The 19,217-nt window shown below is 51.8% G+C and overlaps 1 long non-coding RNA gene across 3 annotated transcripts; it reads right to left on the minus strand.

Moving 5' to 3' along the window:
* Positions 1-1,839: 1,839 nt before the first annotated feature.
* LOC144310388 (uncharacterized) lies at positions 1,840-19,059 on the minus strand. 3 transcript variants are annotated; one of them, XR_013376091.1, is made up of 6 exons: positions 18,209-19,059; positions 13,335-13,493; positions 11,656-11,753; positions 7,977-8,119; positions 6,032-6,130; positions 1,840-2,058 (listed from the first exon to the last, which is right to left on the minus strand). It is a non-coding gene; the product is annotated as an uncharacterized LOC144310388 (long non-coding RNA). The 3 variants fall into 3 exon arrangements; XR_013376093.1 differs by lacking the exon at positions 13,335-13,493; XR_013376092.1 differs by lacking the exons at positions 6,032-6,130; positions 7,977-8,119; positions 11,656-11,753; positions 13,335-13,493; positions 18,209-19,059 and adding an exon at positions 5,347-6,021.
* Positions 19,060-19,217: the final 158 nt, after the last annotated feature.

The following is a 19,217-nucleotide window of genomic DNA, read 5'->3' on the forward strand; positions in this document are numbered from 1 at the left end:
AGGGAAACTGATCCCTCTGTGGCACTTGGTTCGGTGGTGGGGGCTGGAGCCAGCTTCCAGGGCTGGGAGCTCTGTGGGTCCCAGGGGACCCCACCACTACCCACCTGCTCTGCCTGCCGGGGGCATTCTCAATTTGCCGATCGCCCATGACACCCACCCCTTTCCCAGATGAAATAGTCCCAGACTGACCTGAGGCCATGTTTATTTACTTATTTTTTTAAGATTTATTTATTTATGATAGACATAGAGAGAGAGAGAGGCAAACACACAGGAGGAGGGAGAAGCAGGCTCCATGCCCGGAGCCTGATGTGGGACTCGATCCCGGAACTCTAGGACCACAGCCTGGGCTGAAGGTGGCGCTAAACCCCTGAGCCACCCAGGGATCCACCGAGGCCATGTTTAAAAAATGTTTCTCAAAAAAAATAATAAATAAAATAAAGAAAATGTTTCTCTGTCCAATGAGGAAACCCACGTCTCTTGAGAAATAACTGGGTGTTTAGGAGATTTGGGGTATTTGGGGGTGACCATTGCTGCTAGTCCTAATTTTAAAAAAGGCCTCCTGGGATCCCTGGGTGGCGCAGCGGTTTGGCGCCTGCCTTTGGCCCAGGGCGCGATCCTGGCGACCCGGGATCGAATCCCACGTCGGGCTCCCGGTGCATGGAGCCTGCTTCTCCCTCTGACTGTGTCTCTGCCTCTCTCTCTCTCTGTCACTATCATAAAAAAAAAAAAAAAAAAAAAAATTAAAAAAGGCCTCCTGAAAGGATAAGGACAGTGAAATGGTTGTTGAGTATCAGCCAATGCCTTGCCTTCACTTTCGTCCTTGACATTAGAACTGCCCCCTCACGGATGGTTTCCCAGAGGGACCTGCCCATCCTGCCAGGCCAGGAGGTCAGGGGAGCTGCTGCCCAGAGCAGAGCCACACCCTGCCCTGCCTGGGCCTCTTCCCGAGTCCCTAGAGAAGGAACAGAGTGTGCAACAGGTGGCTTCCCTGTTTGCACACTTGTGGGAGCCCCGCCCCACATCCACAGCCCTGGGAGGGGACTTCAGACCCAGAACCTCTGAGAGTTTCCACTTCGTTGGTCTTTAGCCTCAGCCCTTGAAGGAAGGGGGTTTTCATAAACATCTTTTATGCAGGTTACTGCCCCGTCCCCATCTTAATAACGCAAGGAATGTGCATTGGGTGCTACCTGTGTGCAGGTGCATAGGACTGTATATACACCATCTTCAGTCCTGTATGGGTAAGTATGGTATTATCCCCATTTTACAGAAGAGGAAGTGAGGGTTACACAGTTTGCTAAAGGTCAGTGTGGACAGTCAGAACATGAACCCAGCTTGTCTGACCCCAGACTCCATGCTTGGAGCTGCTACTTTGATGGGGTAGGCGGTGGAGAGTACACCCCACATCACTGGATTGCCCAATGCCCTCTCTGGGACCCCAGGACCACTCTGGGTGTTGTCAGTGTTCTCTAAGTCCTGTTGTGTCTGGACATCCTAGGTTGTTAAATATTCATTGGGTGCTAGGTCCTCGGGCTGGGCTGAAGAAGGTTCTGGGCTGGGCTGGGCTGGGTGAAGCTGGCCTCCCAACAACTCACGGTGCCCCAGTGGCTGCCCCGAGCCAGCCATCAAACTCCTGTTCTTTACCTCTTGCCCATTCGTGGGGACCTGGCAGTTCTCCAAGCTAAGCTGGTTTTTCTTTCTTCTTTCTTTCTTTCTTTCTTTCTTTCTTTCTTTCTTTCTTTCTTTCTTTCTTTCTTTCTTTCTTTCTCTTCTTTTTTCTTTCTTTCTTCTTTCTTTCTTTCTTTCTTTCTTTCTTTCTTTCTTTCTTTCTTTCTTTCTTTCTTTCTTTTTTAAGCTGGTTTTTCTAGAATAGGTTCCTCTTCCACTTTTCTCTGCCTCTTCCTGTTCATAGCCCCTGGCCAGTATCTGGTTCGAAGCATAGCTGTCCCCATGTGAGGTCAACTAGAGAGGTCAGAATTTGGGGACTGAAGACTGGAATAGGAGCCCAGCCTCCCTACTGTGACCTCTGTACTCTTGAGCAGGTCTCAGTCATTTCCTCATCTGTAAAATGGGAATAATAATAATAATGATTGTACCTTTGACAGATTCCACACCAACAATGCTTTGAGTCCAGTTGATTCTCTCTTGACCTTGGTTTATACTGTTTACTCCCACAATATAAATCTTTATGTCCATGCAGTTGGGGGCTGGGGAGACAGTAAGACCCCTGGGCTCCTAATCCCTGGTGGGATTAGGAACAGGCTCTGCCACTTAGCTGCATGACTTGGGGCAAATTATCCAACTTACTGGAAAAATGGGAACGAGAGCATCTATCCCTTAAGGCTGTGGCTGAGAATTATGATATAATGCAGATGACAAGTTTAGCAGAGACCTGCCCACAGTGGGTGGTTGGCCCATATGAGCATCATTAAGTCACGTGATGGTGTCCCCCACCCCCATTCCCTCTACTTAAAAGTTATTCAGAGGAAGGCATGTGTGCAGCTAGCTCCTGGAGGGGAGGAATGTGGCCATAGGTACCGTCAGGTGCTTGTGAAATGCTGCTTTAAAAAATTTTTTTTTGATTTATTTATTTGAGAGAGAGAGAGAGCGTGCTAAGGTGAGCAGGGGAAGGGGCAGAGGGGGAGAGGGAGGGAGAGAGAGAATCCCAAGCAGACTCCCTTCTGAGCGCAGAGCCCAACATGGGGCTCAATCTTACAACCTGAGATCATGACCTGAGCCGAAATCAAGAGTCAGATGCCTAACGGACTGAGCCACCCAGGCGCCCCTGTTAATCACTTTTTTGATGAGTGAGAAAGAGCCAAGATGATCCCTTGATAGCGGCTGAGGGATAGCGGCTCCTGCTCCCCTGCCCGCCCCACACCTCTCCCTCTGCTAAGCAGCTTTTCGAGGGAGGAGGGTGTTAATTGGTGCAGTCCCTCAGCCTTCACTCAAACCTGCAACCTGCGGGGCTGAGGGTTTCCCCAGAAGGACCTCCTAGAATCTGGACAGGCAAGGAGGGGCCTTGCCGAGCCCAGAGGCGGGGAAGTCCTGTCTTCCAGAGACCTTCCTGCTCACTAGCTTGTGCAGAAACTCCAAATAGAATCACAGCCAGCCAGGGAAGGGGATAAAATTAAATCCTTGATCGTGATCAAGTAGTTAAAAAAAACCCGTCACTGCCAGAGGCTCCTTCCCACTGCAGCCGGCTCTGCTTCAGAGCAAACAAGAGGACAGGGGAGCCACTGTGCCCTGAGCCTTGAGCCCCCAGCACCCCTCCTTCCCCTCCCAGGTCACAGATCTCAGCCTCCAGGGCCTGAAGTCCCTCCCCACCCCACTGAACCTCAAAGGAGTAAGATGCAGCCCCTCCAGGCCTCAGGCAGTGGTTGCCATCAGGAGAGGTCCTCCTGGGGCTCTGGGCTCAGCTGCACACACCTGGGTTCCAAATCAGGCTGTGACAGTTACAAGCTTTTTTGGGTTTTTTCTTGCGACAGGGTCCATCTGGGGGTGCCCCTCAGCTCTGCAGGTTCCGGGAGGCTGGGGGACTGCTCCAGTTAATGCCCTTCCCCCTCACAAGATCTCAAGGTTTCAATCCAGCGCTGAGCCGCTGTGGGGCTCAATCTCATGACTCCTGAGATCAAGACCCCCAACTGAGATCAAGAGTCTGACGCTTGGGCAGCCCAATGGCTCAGCGGTTTAGCACCGCCTTCAGCCCAGAGTGTGATCCTGGGGACCCAGGATGGAGTCCCGCGTCAGGCTTCCTGCATGGAGCCTGCTTCTCCCTCTGCCTGTGTCTCTGCCTCTCTCTCACTGTCTCTCATGAATAAATAAATAAATCTTTAAAAAAAAAAAAAAAAGATGCTTAACTGCCTGAGCTGAGCGCCCCAGGCGCCCCTGATTATGAGCTGTTTGATGGGGACACACCACCCAGCATGGTCAAACCGGCTTCCCAGTCTGGGACGTGCGCAGAGTCACTTTGTGAGCCTCAGTGCCTGCCCCCCAACCCCACAGGCAATGGTGGGGGAGTGACTGGCTGGGGAGAATTTCATACCTACCAGACTGACTGAAGGCCAGGCTCCTCCTTATTGTCTCCATGAACTGGCAACTCTGACCCCTGGGGCTGAGGATAGGGGAGGGGGTTGGGCCCAACTTTGACCTCCCCTGAGGCAGGGGCTGGGCTGCTCAAAGGGTTGTTGTTTCTTCTTCTTCTTTTTTAATTAATTTATTTATGAGAGACAGAGAGGCAGAGACGCAGGCAGAGGGAGAAGCAGGCTCCCTGAGGGGAGCCTGATGCAGGACTTTATCCCAGGACCCTGGGATCACTCCCTGAGCCAAATGCAGATGCACAACCACTGAGTCACCCAGGCGTCCCTTAAGGGGTTTCTTCTGAACAGGCTGCAGGTTGAAATAGCCAGGTATTGGAAGGTAGACAGGCCCAGACACCCACCGGCCTTGGAGCTCCCAGGCCTGGCTCTGGCACCTTCTGTGTGCCTCTCCAGCCTCATGGCCATCTTTTTTTTTTTTTTTTTTTTTAATTTTTATTTATTTATGATAGTCACACACAGAGAGAGAGAGAGAGAGAGAGAGGGGCAGAGACATAGACAGAGGGAGAAGCAGGCTCCATGTACCGGGAGCCCAACGTGGGATTTGATCCGGGGTCTCCAGAATCGCGCCCTGGGCCAAAGGCAGGCGCTAAACCTCTGCGCCACCCAGGGATCCCTCATGGCCATCTTCTGTAGAGGGGCTCTGGGGCTGCGCCTGAGGGAGAGCATGGCTGTGCTAGGGCCACCTGGCAGGGCCGAGCCGGCAGGCCCCTGGGTGTAAGGAGGGAGGCCTGAGATGTCCTTCGGCCTGGGAGCTGGGACGCTGGGAGAGGAAACAATGAGGCGGTAAAAATAGCTCTTTGTTTCCCGTAGGCTGCACATCCTCCTGCGTCCCTGTGTTTGTGTGAAAGAAAAACACCAGCCACCCTGGGGAGCCAGAGCAGCAGGCCTGGCCCCAGGCCCCAGGGTGCAGGGCTCAGCTGTGAGTGGAGATGGGGCCTGGCTCAGGGGCAGCAGGACAGGTCCCGGGGGGGCCAGTCTCCCCCTCAGCTGTGCCCACACACCCTCCCAGGCTTCATTGGCCTCACTGGCCTCTGTGGGCAGCTCCTGAGCCAGGGCCCTTGGCGCTCCCTCAGCAACAGCCCTGCCCACCCACCCTTCTCAGCCTGCTGCTCTTGCTGGCTCATCCCTTGGGAATCTGTCCCAGCGCAGGAGTCCAGCCTCCCAGGAAAAGGTGGCCCATGGACTTTTCTCTGGCTGAATCACCCCCACCCCCCCATCCAGAGCTGCCTGGGCTGCAGAGAGGACATACCCTGAGAGGGGCGGCCTGGACTCTGGTCCCTCAAGGTTTCTATCCGGAACCTTCCTTCTCCGTAGCTCTCACAGATCCTCCCAGCTCACGTGGCTTGCTCCAGAGGTGGGTAAACCCTGAGCCATCTGGATGACCTCCCTCCACCCCCAACTTCTCTAGACTCCCGGAGAGTTAACCCAGCCCAGCTGTACCACTGAGCCAGTCAGGAACTGCTGACCGAAGACTTGCTGAATATGAGCTGAGGAGGCAGGGATGAGAGGAGGCGGCTTTGCCCTGTGGTCTCCAAGGCCACTGCAGCAGGCTGATCTGGAAATAGGCTGCAGCAGAGCAGCGTCCCATGGGGAAGGACAGGCTGGGTCACCAAAGAGGCAGAGCAGGGATGGCATACCCAGGCTTGCATGCAGGGAGCGGAGGGCGTCAGGAGGGCCCCTCAGAACTCCAGCACCTGCCCATGGGCCATCCTTCTCTCAGCCATGCTCTGCAGCTCATGCTGGAGTCAGGGCAAGGCAGTGGCAGAGGCCTGTGTGTGCCCTGGCTGGTCCCTAGCTCCTCCCCAGTAGCCAGACCGAGAGAGGGCAGCTGGAGAGGCCCAGAAAGCTGCCTCAGAAGGAGAAAACATTTGGAGTGATGTGTCACGGCAAGTCCTTGGGTGGTGTTGGAAAACCAGCAGTGCACCATTACCTACCTGGCCTGGTGCATTCCTGCTGGTGCTGGCTGGATCTGCTCCTGGCACCACCTCCCTCCCCAGGCTGTGTGATCTGCTCAGGACCCCAAGCATTTGTCTCTGGGGAGAGGAAAGACAAGAGGGGATGTCCTAGTACCTGAGAAGCCAGGAAGACGAGCTCATGCTTGGGTGCTGAGGGCAGAGAAGCTTAGGAGATTAAGCTCCTCAAGGTCATTAGCCAGAAGGAGAGGCTGGGAGATGAGGAGGGAGTGGGGCACTGCAGAGAGAGCACTGGACCACCACCATTAGCCCCCGACTTTGGTTGATTCTATTCTATGTGTCAGAGCCTCAGTTTCCTGGCTGTAAAAAGGCTCATGGGAGTCAGTGCTGCCCCTTAGGTTCTCCCAGCCCCCTCCCCCTTTCCAGTAAGTGTGGCCCAAGCTTTAGCTAATGACCTATGGGTAGACGTGAAGGGTCATTGCAGGTGGAAGCTTTTTTTTTTTCAGTTAGCAATGTTTATTAATATTTTTTTAATAATAAATTTATTTTTTATTGGTGTTCAACTTGCCAACATATAGAATAACACCCAATGCTCATCTCGTCAAGTGCCCCCCTCAGTGCCCGTCACCCATTCACCCCCACCCCCCACCCTCAGGTGGAAGCTTTAAGAGCCGCTTGGTAATGTTCCAGAGGCTGCTGCCTATCCGCCCGGGTCCTGGCAAAGCCCCAGCCAGTCCACAAGTGAGGAAGGAAGAGTGTGGCTCTGTGCCCTGTGGGTCTTGGGTCCATTTGTGTCTGTCTGCACCATCGGCTGGCCTCTCCCAACGACTATGTTGCCTCAGTGATCTCGAGCTTCTGAAGCTTCTGACTCTTGCTGCCTCTGAGAATACGCTGTCCCACTCCCAGCTCAAGGGCCTTCCTGAAAGGTTGGGTCTGGAAGCTGCTTGCGTTTCTGGGGCTTGAGAAAACACCAATAACACCTCCCAGGTCTACACCCTGAACTCTGTAGGGCAGTAGCTGCCCTTTGCACTCAGGATACGAACCTCCCCTCCCTATCGTGGGCAGCCAAGGCCTCAGGGACCCAGCTGCAGGTCATCTCTGACCTCAGCTCTCACCACCATCCCCTCCTCTGCACCACCAGCCTGGCATCCCTTAGACATGCTGAGCCTGCCCCACCGCAGAGCTGGTTCTCTGCCTGCACCGCTCTTCCTACACCACCGAATCCTCAATTTCCTTTGTCAGCTTAAATGTCACCCCCTGTCTTAGTCTCCTCGGGCTGCTGTAACAAAATCCCACACACGGGGTGTCTTATGAACAACAGAAATGCATTTCTCACAGTTCTGGAGGCTGGAAGTCCCAGATTAGGGTGCCAGCGTGGTCGGGTTCCAGTGAGAGCCTCTCCCCAGGTTTTGTCTCCTCTCTGTGTCCTCACATGATGGAAGGGCCAAGGGAGCTCTGGGGACCTCTCTTTGACAAGGGCACTAACCTCACGGTGAGGGCTCCACCCTATGACCTACTCCCCTCCCCAAGACCCCACCTCTTAACACGGCCACTCTAGGGGGTAGGATTTCAACATATGAATTTGAGGGGAAACGAGCATTCAGATCATAATACCCTCTCCGAGGATCCTAACTGACCACCCTATTTTACTTTCTATTTTCTATCGTGCTCTATTTTATTTATCTGAAACATGCTTGTTTCTCTCTCGCTCCACTAGCAGGTGAGGATGTGGGAGCAGGCCACCAGGGCCACATGCAGGGGGTAGCAGTGGTGCCTAAAGGGAAGAATGCTGTGTGGTCAGGGACAAGCCACCCTCCGCTATTGGGCCCTGGTGCTGGCTGAACCTCTGCATAAGGAAATCCCACAGCGACACCATCCCTGGTGCTCCGCCAGCCTGCCATGGGGAAGAGGAAAAGCAGGGGTAGGAAGGGGCCCTCCCACTGAGCTTCTTCTTCCCCATTCAGACCTGGTTTTGCCATCCTGGAGCAGTTCATGCAGTGCTGTCTGAAACAGCAGGTGTCCCACAAAAGGAAAAGAAGGCTGAAAAAAAGTTGCATGCTGTATACATTCTTATGGAAAGTCATGGCATGTTGAAGGCTCTGAGAAGTCCTGCAATGAAGACATCCATGTCATTTAGCTTTTACTTTATTTGACCACAGAACTCTTTATATTTCTTACATATTCCATAGAGGATTCCGTAGAATATTCCATAAGAACTGCTTTTGTGGAGGAAGAGTACTAGGTGTAAAATCAGAGCTCAAGTTCTGAATCCTGCTGCTTATAGGTTGTCTTCTCCAAGCCACAGATTTCCCATCTGTAGAATACAGGGGTCATCCCAACCTCCCAGGGTTGCTTAAGGGTGGAACGAACCCCTTAGGGTTGTATCAAGCAGACAGGTCTTTGGTAAGTACCTTATAAGCTGTAAAGAGCTGTGCAGCTACCTGACCATTTTAACTTGCTTAACCTGGGAAATAACATACACTGTTTACCTGACAAGGTAAGGGGATACCAAAGGGAAAGGAAGTGACTCATCCAAGATCAGCCAACCCAAGTGACCCTGTTAGGGCTCAGAGAGGAGGAGGAACTCCAGCAGCAGTCCCATGAACAATGAAGGCCCCAGGGCCAGAAGAACACAGGTGACATGAATGCGGGGCAAGCCCTGGGAAGAGGTGTCTGGTGGGAGGGAGGTGCTGACTATCCCTGCTGATTCCTGCTTGAGGCTTCAGAGGGGACAGCAATGCTAGTGGCCCCTCTCTCCCCCGCCTTTCTTGTTCCCCCACCCCCACCCCCGGGGGACTCTGCCTGGAGCAGAGTGGATCTGTGAGTTTGCTCAAACTACCTTAACGAACCCCTGTAGGTGTTTAACCAACAGAAATGTACTGTCTCACGGTTCTAGAGGCCAAAAATCCAAAGTCAAGGTGTGATCAGGGTTGCGTGCAGGAGAGTGTGCTCTAGGCCTCTTCCTTGTATTTTCATATTATCTTCCCTCTATGTGACTAAATGCACCCTTTTTATGAGGACACCAGTCATATTGGATTAGTCCACTCCAGTGACCTCATTTTAACTCAGATGATGTCTGTAAAGACCCTCCCTCCAAAGAAGGTCACATTCCAAGTCCTACTGGGGTTAGGACTTCAGCATATGGTATTTTGTTTTGTTTTGTTTTGCTTTTTAAAGATTGTATTTATATATTTGACAGAGAGAAAGAGCACACAAGCAGGGGGAGCGGCAGAGGGAGAGGGAGAAGCAGACTCCCCACTGAGCAGGGAGCTGGACCAGGGTTCGAACCCAAGACCTGGGATCATAACCTGAGCCACCCAGGTGCCCCCAGCATATGGTTTTTTTGGGGGACACAATCCAACCCATTTTCCCCAGTGGGCATCTCCCTCCATCTCAGCAGCCCAGCTCCTTGGCCGGAAGCATGTAGATTCCAGGCTGCCGGAAGAGAGAGCCCATAATTGTGTTAATTGCCACAATACTAGACCTGCAATTAATATGCCAGGGGAACAAAGAGTAGATGCGCTAATAACACATAATTGGACCTAAACTGCACCCTCGGCAGAGCAGTGCAACCAAGCTCTGCTGTTTGTGCTCCTTTTCAAATTAGCAAAGATGAGCAAATTAACATCTGCCTCCCCTTCGCCCTGCTTAGACGGGAGCTCTGGGGGGAAACTCGGGGATGGGGCGTGCATGGCCAGGCCCCCAGTCAGATCCTGTTCAGGGCCAAGCACCGGAGGCCCAGCCTTTGGAACTATAGGCAAGTGAGAACTTTGAAGGAGTGAGGAGTCTAGACCTTTCCTCAAGGATTTCCTGACATCAGGACAGCTTGTCTGGGCCTTGGCAGGTACCCAGCCCAGGGTGGCAGGGACTCTTGTGATTAGGGCGTGTGGAGTGACTCACAGAGCACTGTGATTATGTGGGGCCCCAGGGAAGGTTTGAGTCAATGTAGAGGCTGGAGGTTAATGCTGCAACCTCTCCTCCTCCATTCCTGGGGTGGCAGTCAAGTCCCATGGGCAGGGGGCAGACCCTCTTCAGAAGGACCGAGAGGTGTTTTTGGCTTCTCTTCCTTCTGCCCTCCCAGCACACAGGCCTGGACTGCCCCTGGTCTCTGTGGCTCCAGGGCTGGGCTGTCTGGGGCCTGCCCTGCCCATGCTTGCCTCCTTTGGTTGGAAGGTGCCCTACATAGGCCTGGAGGCAGCTGACATGAGCTTTAGTCTCAGCTCGGCCCACTGCTTGCCCAGCTAGTGCCAAGCAGAGCCTCCTTACCCCGGGCCACACATCTGGGGCTCCTTGTCCTTAGTCTCCCCGTCTGCCTCTTCCCTCTTCCTCGGGCTCCCAGGCCTCCTGCACTGAATGCTCAGGGACCCAGCCTGCAGCCTGCAGGTCAAGGACCCTTCCCTCATTCTCCTATCACTGCACCTTGAGGGCTGTGAAGCTAGGGGATCATGGGACAGTAGGATTAATAGATTCCTACTTGGTCCCTTCCCCTCCCCTTTTAGGCCACTGGGTTGCCCCTGCCTCCCTGGACCTGGGCAGAGGGTGACAGCCCTACTTGCTCAGCATTTTCTTGAAATTTGGGTCCCTGTGTTTCCCAGGCTGTGCTGGCCTCCTCCCTGGCTTCTGCCAAGCTAGCCACAGAAAGGCTCATTGAGAATTCTCTGAGACTTATCTGCCATCCTGGGGAAGACTATCTTCCCTCCACAGACAGCCTCCTCATTTGCATCCCCTAAATCAATGCCCTTGGATGATCAAAGCCCAGCACTGTGATGTCGGGGAGGTTGGCTTGAGAGGAAAAAAGGAGCAGGACTTCTCCCTTTCTTCCTGCCACTTGAGACCCGAGGGGGACTAGAAACAGAAGGCCCTTGGGAGTGCAAAAAGGAGCAGGAGCAGAAGTCCCTCTCTAGGTAAGGTTCTCTCTCCTTGCTTTTCCTGTAGGCTGAACAGACAATGGGACAGTGCCAGGCCCATGTCAACAAGCCTTGCTGTGACGTTGCAGGCCCTGAAGATGACTGGGGCTGTGGTCAAACCAGAGGGAAGGGAGGCTCCAGGAGGAAGCCACCTAGCTCATCCTCCCCAGTCACACATGCAAGGGCTCAGGCCTCAGGGCTCTGAAAGAACCCTCAGGATCTGGAAAGGCAGAGAGAAGAGAATTAATCCCCCCCACTCCGCCCCCGACACACATACCCCTCCCTGTCCACATGTGGCCAAAACCGTCCTCACTGGAGTGACAGCCAACATCGATTGAACACTGACAACGTGTCAAGCACGGTGCTGAGTCCTTTCTGTGCATTATCACATTTAATCCACACAGCATCCCTCTTAGGCGTGTGTAATACTGATCCCTGTTTCATAGATGACAAAACAAAGGAGAGGCCACCGAGCTAGGAAGTGGCTGACTTTGGGTGAAATGAGAGAAGGTATAAGAAAGGCTGAGTTATCTGAAAAGGGCTACAGGCAGAGAGAAGACCCTCTCTGCAGGAGTGTGAGCATGGGAGCCGGCCTGCGATGACCAGGACAGGACTGTCCTTACACAGAGGGGACGTATTGGCTGCCCTTTGGGATGGAGTAGGAGGCCTGGTCATTGGTCGGGCATCTGCTTCCCCTCATGCCCCACTGAACTTCTTGGCTCCCTCCTGACCACTCACCATATCACGAGCCAGACGGGGATCAGCCAAGCAATTCTCCCATCTTGATGCCTCTGACTTTCCAGGGCCATGTAGAAACTTTCACCATCGAGCAGCTTCTGGGAGATAGTAATGTCATGGGTAAGAGCTTCTACTTTGGAGTCAGAACGACCTAGGTTCAAATCCTGACTCTCCCACTTAGCTGTGTGGCTTTGGGCAAATTACTTAACCTCTCTCAGCCCTGGTATTGTGCTCTGGAAGTGAAGGGTAATAACGGTGTTCATCGCACATGATTGCTGCTAGCACAGAATCAGACCGTGCACACAGCAGGCTTCAGGTGAGGCCAGCCCATAGTAAACACTCCTTATGTGAGGTGGTTAATCCCTGAGACGCAGATGAGGAAGGAGAGAAAGAGAAGTAATCCTGAGCAAGTAAATGAGCTGGAGGCTTGAAAGGGCCAGAAATTCTGAACTCTGGCTCTTGATTTTTTATTGGTGTTTGATGACTAAGGGAGTTTGAAAGGCAAGGAAAAAGCACCGAAAAGCCAGAAGAGTCTCACCTGAGGCCAGCTGCACTACTTCTCCACTGTCAAATCACTTAACCCCTCTGAACTCCTGCTTCCCATCAGTTAAACAGGAATGAGTGAAAACATCTACTAAGAAGATTGCCATGAGGCCCCAGAGTATATAGATGCCCTCCAAAAAAAGGGAGCATGCTAAACAAATGCAAACTCTAAAGTGCTATGTGAAAGCAGTATTTAAAAAATATTTTTTTAGAGTGGGGGAGGGAGAGGCAGAGGGAGAGAGAAAATCTTAAGCATGCTCCACACCTAGCCCAGAGCCCAATGGGGGGCTTGATCTCACAACCCTGAGATTACAACCTGAGCTGAAATCAAGAGTTGGAGGCTTAACTGACTGAGTCCCCCAGGCTCCACTGTGAAAGCAGTTATAGCCATCATCAACTCCTCAGACTTTTCAAAGCATAGTCACATATATTATCATCCTGGTGAGAACAGTTACTGCTAATTGAGCACCTACTATGTGCCATACATGGAGATAAACCCTTGTTATGCAACCTCTCATTCAATCTTCCCAATAATCTAAAGGGCATATTTATTATTATTATTTTTCTTTTTTTTTATTTATTATTATTATATGCCCATTTTATAGTTAAGGAACCTGAAGCTCACAGTAAGTAGGTTGTCTGTTTTTTTCTGCTAGTAACTGGAACCCAGGTCTGTCTTAATCCAGATGATGTAAGACATTCCTCCTATTTTTTAAACCATTTTATCCTACCCTCCCCCCAATTCCAGGAAATATGATGGAACTATGGATAGAACCCAGGCCCGTGCTGCTTCCACTATGCTCGAGCAGTGCCTGTGTTCCCTCGGTGGTGCTGGGGAAGCTGTGCTGTTTCTGCCCCTACCCTTTCTCTCTTTCCTTGCTCCTTCCCATACACCTATTCCAGTCCTGTCCATTGGGATGTAGTGTGCAGACAGGGCACATCATATTTGGCTTGTGTATCCACAGACAGTCCGTGCCTGTCCATATGTTGTTTGTGTGTGTAGTGCGTTGTGTGTATAATTCATGCTGCAGAGTGAAATAGCCACCCCTCCCCTCCGCTATACAGAAAAGTGAGTAGGTCCTCTGCCTTTCCCAGCTGCCCGTCCTAAGAGAGGAGGGGACTTTGCTGTGTGTTACCTTTGGGAAAAGCATAAATAGGAAACTTCAATCCTTGTCCCACCTCTGGGAGTGCAAAAGCGAGCTTCCTGGCTTCTATGGGAAGTTGAGATTTTCCTTCTTTGGAAATTCTCAGCAGCCAGTGATAGCTGATGTTGCATCTGTGGGAATTCCTACTTCCTTTGCAAATGGAGAGCCATAGAAAGCATTAGAGGAAAAAAAAAGAAAAAAAGAAAGCATTAGAGGGAGTCTGAAACAAACTGTCAAGCCTCAACCTGACTCCCTGGAGACCACAGGGATGTCCCTTCCTAAGTCAGAGTTTCTGCCATTCCAGAGAGGTGTGAAGCTCTGTCTTTGGACAGTGATGAACAATAATGATAGCTAATGTTGTGTGTTGGCTCATATATTCCTCACTAACCCCCAGTGAGGCAGGCACAGACTTATCTTTGTTTTACAATTGATACTAAGATTGGAGAGATGAAGTATCTTAACCAAGAGGTAGAAATCCACACAGTTAGCAAGAAACACAAAAAGGCTCACTGCAGCTCTCTTTGTAAAAGCAAAAGACTGGAAACAACTGGTCAGTGTGGGAGAATTAGAGAACTGATCATCAATAGAGAACTGATTAAGTCTGGTATGTCCACATGAATGAAAACGTTACATGTATGTATGTCAGACATATAAATGTTATATGTATGTCACACTTTTGACACCAAATGTGTGAGTTTTCTACACCAAGCTATTCTCTGATTCTCTGCTGACACCAACTAGGTGTGCTGGAATTAAATTCAGTTCTGAGGGGCAGCCCTGGTGGTGCAGCGGTTTAGCGCCGCCTGCAGCCCGGGGTTTGATTCTGGGGACCCTGGATCGAGTCCCACATCGGGCTCCCCACATGGAGCCTGCTTCTCCCTCTGCCTGTGCCTCTGCCTCTCTCTCTCTCTCTCTCTGTGTCTCTATGAATAAATAAATAAAATCTTAAAAAAAAATTCAGTTCTGACACTAACTACTTAGAATTAGTGCAGACCCCACAGGTTAAGGGCTCATTCTCACACTGTCCCCACTTCAGATGCCATTTGCAAGTAGTGGGTTCCCAGGTGATCTCCACTTCTGTCTAACTTGGGTATCTTTTTCGGGATTCCTATGACTTCCTCCTCAGGTTCAATGTTTTGCCATAAGTGCTCACAAAACTCAGGGAAACACTTTACTTACATTGATCAGATTGTTATAAAGGCTGTTATAAAGGATACAAGTGAACAGCCAGATGAGGAATACATGGGGCAAGGCGTGGAAGGGTCCTGAGCACAGGATGAAGGTGCATGACCCTCCCAGCACATGGTTATATTCACCAACCCAGAGGCTCTCTGCATCCTGTAGTTCAGGGATTTGGGGAGAGGTGCATCACATTGATGTGATCATTAATTTGATCTCCAGCCCCCCTCTCCTCCCAAATTGGTGGGGGTAGGGGCTGAAAGTTCCAAGCTTCTATCGTGGCTTGGTTATTCTGTTGACTAGCTCCCATCCAGGAGCCTGCCTGGAGTAGAGTCATTGCAACAAAAGATGCTCCTCTTTTTCAGGAAACTCCAAGGGATTAAGCAGCTCTGTGCTAGGAATTGGAGATGAAGACCAACTATCTGTTTCTCATTATATCAGAATATCATACTGCATGAGAGAGAGCAATGCAGCTCTGAAAGGGATACTGAGATGGAGCCATCACCAGGATATTTTATTAAGTGAAAAAAAGCAAGATGCAGATGTGATACACTTCTTTTTATCTAAGAAAGGGGAGAGAAATACATTCGAATACTTGCTTGTACTTTAAGAACCCACGGTGGAAGGAGAAGCCAAAAACAGACAAGATGGTAATTTTAAGGGCGGGCAGGGACAGAGAGGAGGAGACAGGAATGGAACTAGACTTTTCTGAGCCCCTTGTTTTCCGGATTTGACCTTGGAGACTTGTAACTATTTAATATGGCCATAAAACAAAATTAAATGGATATTTTGCAAAAGGAGAGGAAATGGATAGAGACAGGTTTGAGCTCAGGTGTCCAGCTGGAGCCTCTGGTACTTTTGCCCCTCATTAATAATCTCTTCTCACAGGAATGGAGAGACCTGTCTGGGCCACCAGAAGGCAGAGACAGGGCCTGATCTTGAGGCTTCTGGGGCTCCAGGGGGACCCTAGTAATGGTGCTAGGGGCTATGGTTTTAGTATTTGGGGGAGTTTATAAGTGGTAGCTCTCATCAAGATTCCTACAGCCTTCTTCTGCTGCATCCCTAAAGTGGGTTAACTCCCAAGCATATCATTCACACACTGTCCACAGTGACTGCTTACCTGCCTCCCACCAACACTGGCCTAGCGCACACTGTGCTAACAGTCCTAACATGCCACCTAAGAGTAGTTCAGCTTCCTGGCAAAGAGTTTTCCTTCATGCAACCATGTTTCCATCTCTCAGCAACCCTGGACCTGGGAATGACTGTCTTGGTGAGAAACCCAGGCTGGATGAGGATGCCTCCCATGGCTTCAGAAGAGCTGCCAGGTGGCACAGCCCCACGTGTGACTGTGGTGGACCAGGTTGATGACTCCACGCTGCAGGATCCTGCACAGGACTTTTTTTTTTTCTCCTTTGGTATCTGAGGTGTCATTTCACGTAGTGGCTGAGGCATTATTTGGGGCTCAGACCTATATAAAATTGAATCCCAGGTGTCCTTCTTTCTAGCAATGGGTTCCTTCATCAAATTTTACATTTTTTTCATCTAGCACAATAAAAATACCTTCTGGAAAGGTTGCTGGAGGCATAAATGAAATGTCCCCAGTAAAGAGCTTAGTAGAGACTGTTGTAGAATCATTTCAGAAGATTCCAGCACCCTAGAAATTCTGTGTTCTTCTACCCTATTGCACAGACAGGTTGAATATATGCCCTGAAGCTCAAGTCTTCCTTGGCCTGGTTATCAAAGCCCCCTCCTTATTCTTCCATGTCTGACCCTGACTAGGACAAGCCTGGGCACCGCCTCATTTCCCACTGCCCCGGGACCCCTGGTGCTCCTGCTCTCTCAGCGGCTGGCTCTGCTAAGGAGAGACTCGTCTCTGCTAACTGTTAAGACTGGATCGATCCCCATCTCAAGGCCATTTTGAGGATTAGCTAATCCATCACGTGGAGACCTCTGAAAAGTGCCAATATGGCCGAGGCTATTGTTAGGCAGACTGGGAACTGAGTTCACTGGTTTCCCTGGCTTCCAAGACAGTCAAGCTGAGCCTTGCAGCTGGACTAACTCTCCCGTGGGCAAAATCTCAGCGTGCGCAGGTTGCACCGAGCTCACCAGCCTTCTGTCTGCCCACCTGCCGCTGAACCTTTTTGATCTACCTCTTTGTTTCTTGCAGGGACAGTGAGGGTAAGAAGATAAAGGGATCAGGATTCCAGACACCAAAGAGCTTTTGTTTGTGTTTCTAATAGAACTGAATACATTACATTTTCCCTCTTGGCATCATCCTATTGACTCAAGACATAGTTCTGAGATTTATACCTTTCTGATTTTGTGTTTTGTAAATCTCAGAGGTCCCTGGAAACCTACAGGGTATTTTTTTATCCTCTGAGGTGTGAGGTCCACAATACAAAAATGAATACAGGAATTCATTTAGTTCATCTCTGAGTATTTATTGAGTGCCTACTGTATGTTCAGTAGTATACAAGCAGCTCGGAAGATTCCCGAGGGAAAAAAAGAGAAGTTCCTGTGCGTTTAGACATACTATGTATTAAGGTCTGCGAGGCACTTTCATTGCATCATCTCATTTAATTCTGACAACTCCAGGAAATAGGTATTGCTATCTCATTTAATCTCTTCATAGGGTGAGGAAAGTGACTCAAAGTTCTGTGACTTGTTGAGATCACTCATAGTAGAAGCAGCTAGAGTTCCTGTTGGGCACTGTCTGACTGTACTGTCTGGGTCCTTTTCACTAGAGCACTAACCCAGGGACACACATGGGTTAGTTGGTCAATGGCACAGCGTAGCACATTATCAATCCTAGACACTGCCTGGTTCAGAGCAGGTGGGGATGGGGGAGGGATGACCTGAGGGTCAGGAGGACTTTCTGCAAGAGACAGCCTGGGTGTGACTTGGGGCAAAGGTAGCGGAAGATGTGCTATATAATGCTGGCCTTGGGTAGAAATGAACTTGAGCACAGACTGTGTTGAGAGAGCAGGCCCTGAGGTCAGCTGGGTGGGGCATGAGGTTGTGGGTTGAAAGCCTGGCAGAGCTGTCTGGACCAGATAAAGTGGCAACAAGGAGCTCACAAGAGCCAGAGTGGGAGGGAAGCAAAAGCAACGGCTGGAGAGGATGACTCTGCAGTGCTGGTTAGAAGGAGTGAGGCAGTGAGGCCTGGAGATGGTGGGAACCTGATAGGCAGGTACCTTGGGAAGGGTCTACCCAAGGAGAGTCTAGTCCTCTCAGATCCAGGGAAGGGGGTGGCAGGGGAAGGAAAGATAGAACCTGCAGGCTTTGGTAGAGGATGCCTTTGAGGGACAAATGAAGGGAGGAGCATATTCCATTACAGGTCACTTTGGAATTCCCATCAGGTCACATCATGCTTCTGATCACTGCTGTTCAAGGTCCTCCTGTGGCCTGTGGGGCCATCCTGCCACTTAAGGCACCTCATACTCTGGTCTGAATCCACTTTTGGGGGCTCTTCACCCACTATTCTCCTAAATAAATCCTCTGCTCTGCTCCTACTTCTCCCAGCCTCCGGGTTTGGGGGGCACCTCCGGAATGCCATCCCAAGCCCACCTCCACAAAACCCACCAGCCTGCCAGACCCTCTCAGCTGTCACAGCTATGACAAATACAGTGTTCCAAAGCACAGTCGGATAGTTCTTCCAGCACAGTCTGGAATAGTTCACATCTTACCTTTATTTAGCTTTTGCTGTTGGGGTCTCCCTAATGTCACCGCCCTGTCCTCGAGGGCTGATGGTTCTTTTCACTACACGTGTCACATCTGGGGACGTCATTTTACCTTTCAGTCTCTGTTCCTTCATCTGCAAAATGGAGCCAATCATGTCTCACAGGGCACAGTGCCTGGCACTGGAACCCATCCATGACTGTGCCAGTCCTTACCTCTCGTGGGGGGCGGTCCCAGGGGCCGAGGGAAGGTGGGGGAACCAGGGGAGAAGGGGAGGACTCAAGCCCCCGGGGGAAGAACCCTTCTCCATCCAGTTGGAGCTCTGAATTTCCAAGGGACCATTGGGATCCTACTAAGATCAGCGAGAAAGGGCGCGCACGAGCCATCTTTAAAAAGCCGTCACAGATTTCTCCAGCGAATGAAGGAATCTGTACATACAGATTCAGGACAGACTCCTGGGGGCAGCGGGTGCCCCTCCCAGGGCTGAACCGCGGCAGCACGTGCTGCGCGGTCCTTGACTGTTGACAAAGTGCGTTTTGCTGACCTCCGTCTCCTTGAAAACCTTTCACGACCCGGCAGGCTCCCTGTCATCACCTCCATCCGCAGAAGAGGACGCCAGGACTCTGGGAGGCGACGTGCCTTGCCTGAGGTGGCCCAGCGTGTTGGCGCTCAGGGGCCCCCGGGCTGCACCCTCTGGCCCTGCCCCTCCAGGGGGTCTGCACTCCGCGGGGCGGGAAGGCGGGCGCCGGCCCCGGGGTACTGCTTGGCCCGGGAGCCTGGGGCCGCGCGTAGCGTAGGGGTGAGGGGTTGATGCAGAGGGTGCAGCCGCCGGACCTCTCCCGGCCGCTCGGGAGGTACCCCGGGCGCGGCCCCGCGTGCGCGCGCTCCGAGCTCTGCCGGCAACTCGAGGCGCGCGCCCCGCCCCGCCCCCGCCTCCCCGCCTCCCCGCCTCCCCGCCTCCCCGCGCGCGCCCCTCCCGCCGCCACCCCGCCCCCGCCGGTACCCTCGCCGGACCCG

The sequence above is a fragment of the Canis aureus genome, chromosome 3 (genome assembly GCF_053574225.1).
Source record: "Canis aureus isolate CA01 chromosome 3, VMU_Caureus_v.1.0, whole genome shotgun sequence".
Lineage (NCBI taxonomy): Eukaryota > Metazoa > Chordata > Mammalia > Carnivora > Canidae > Canis > Canis aureus.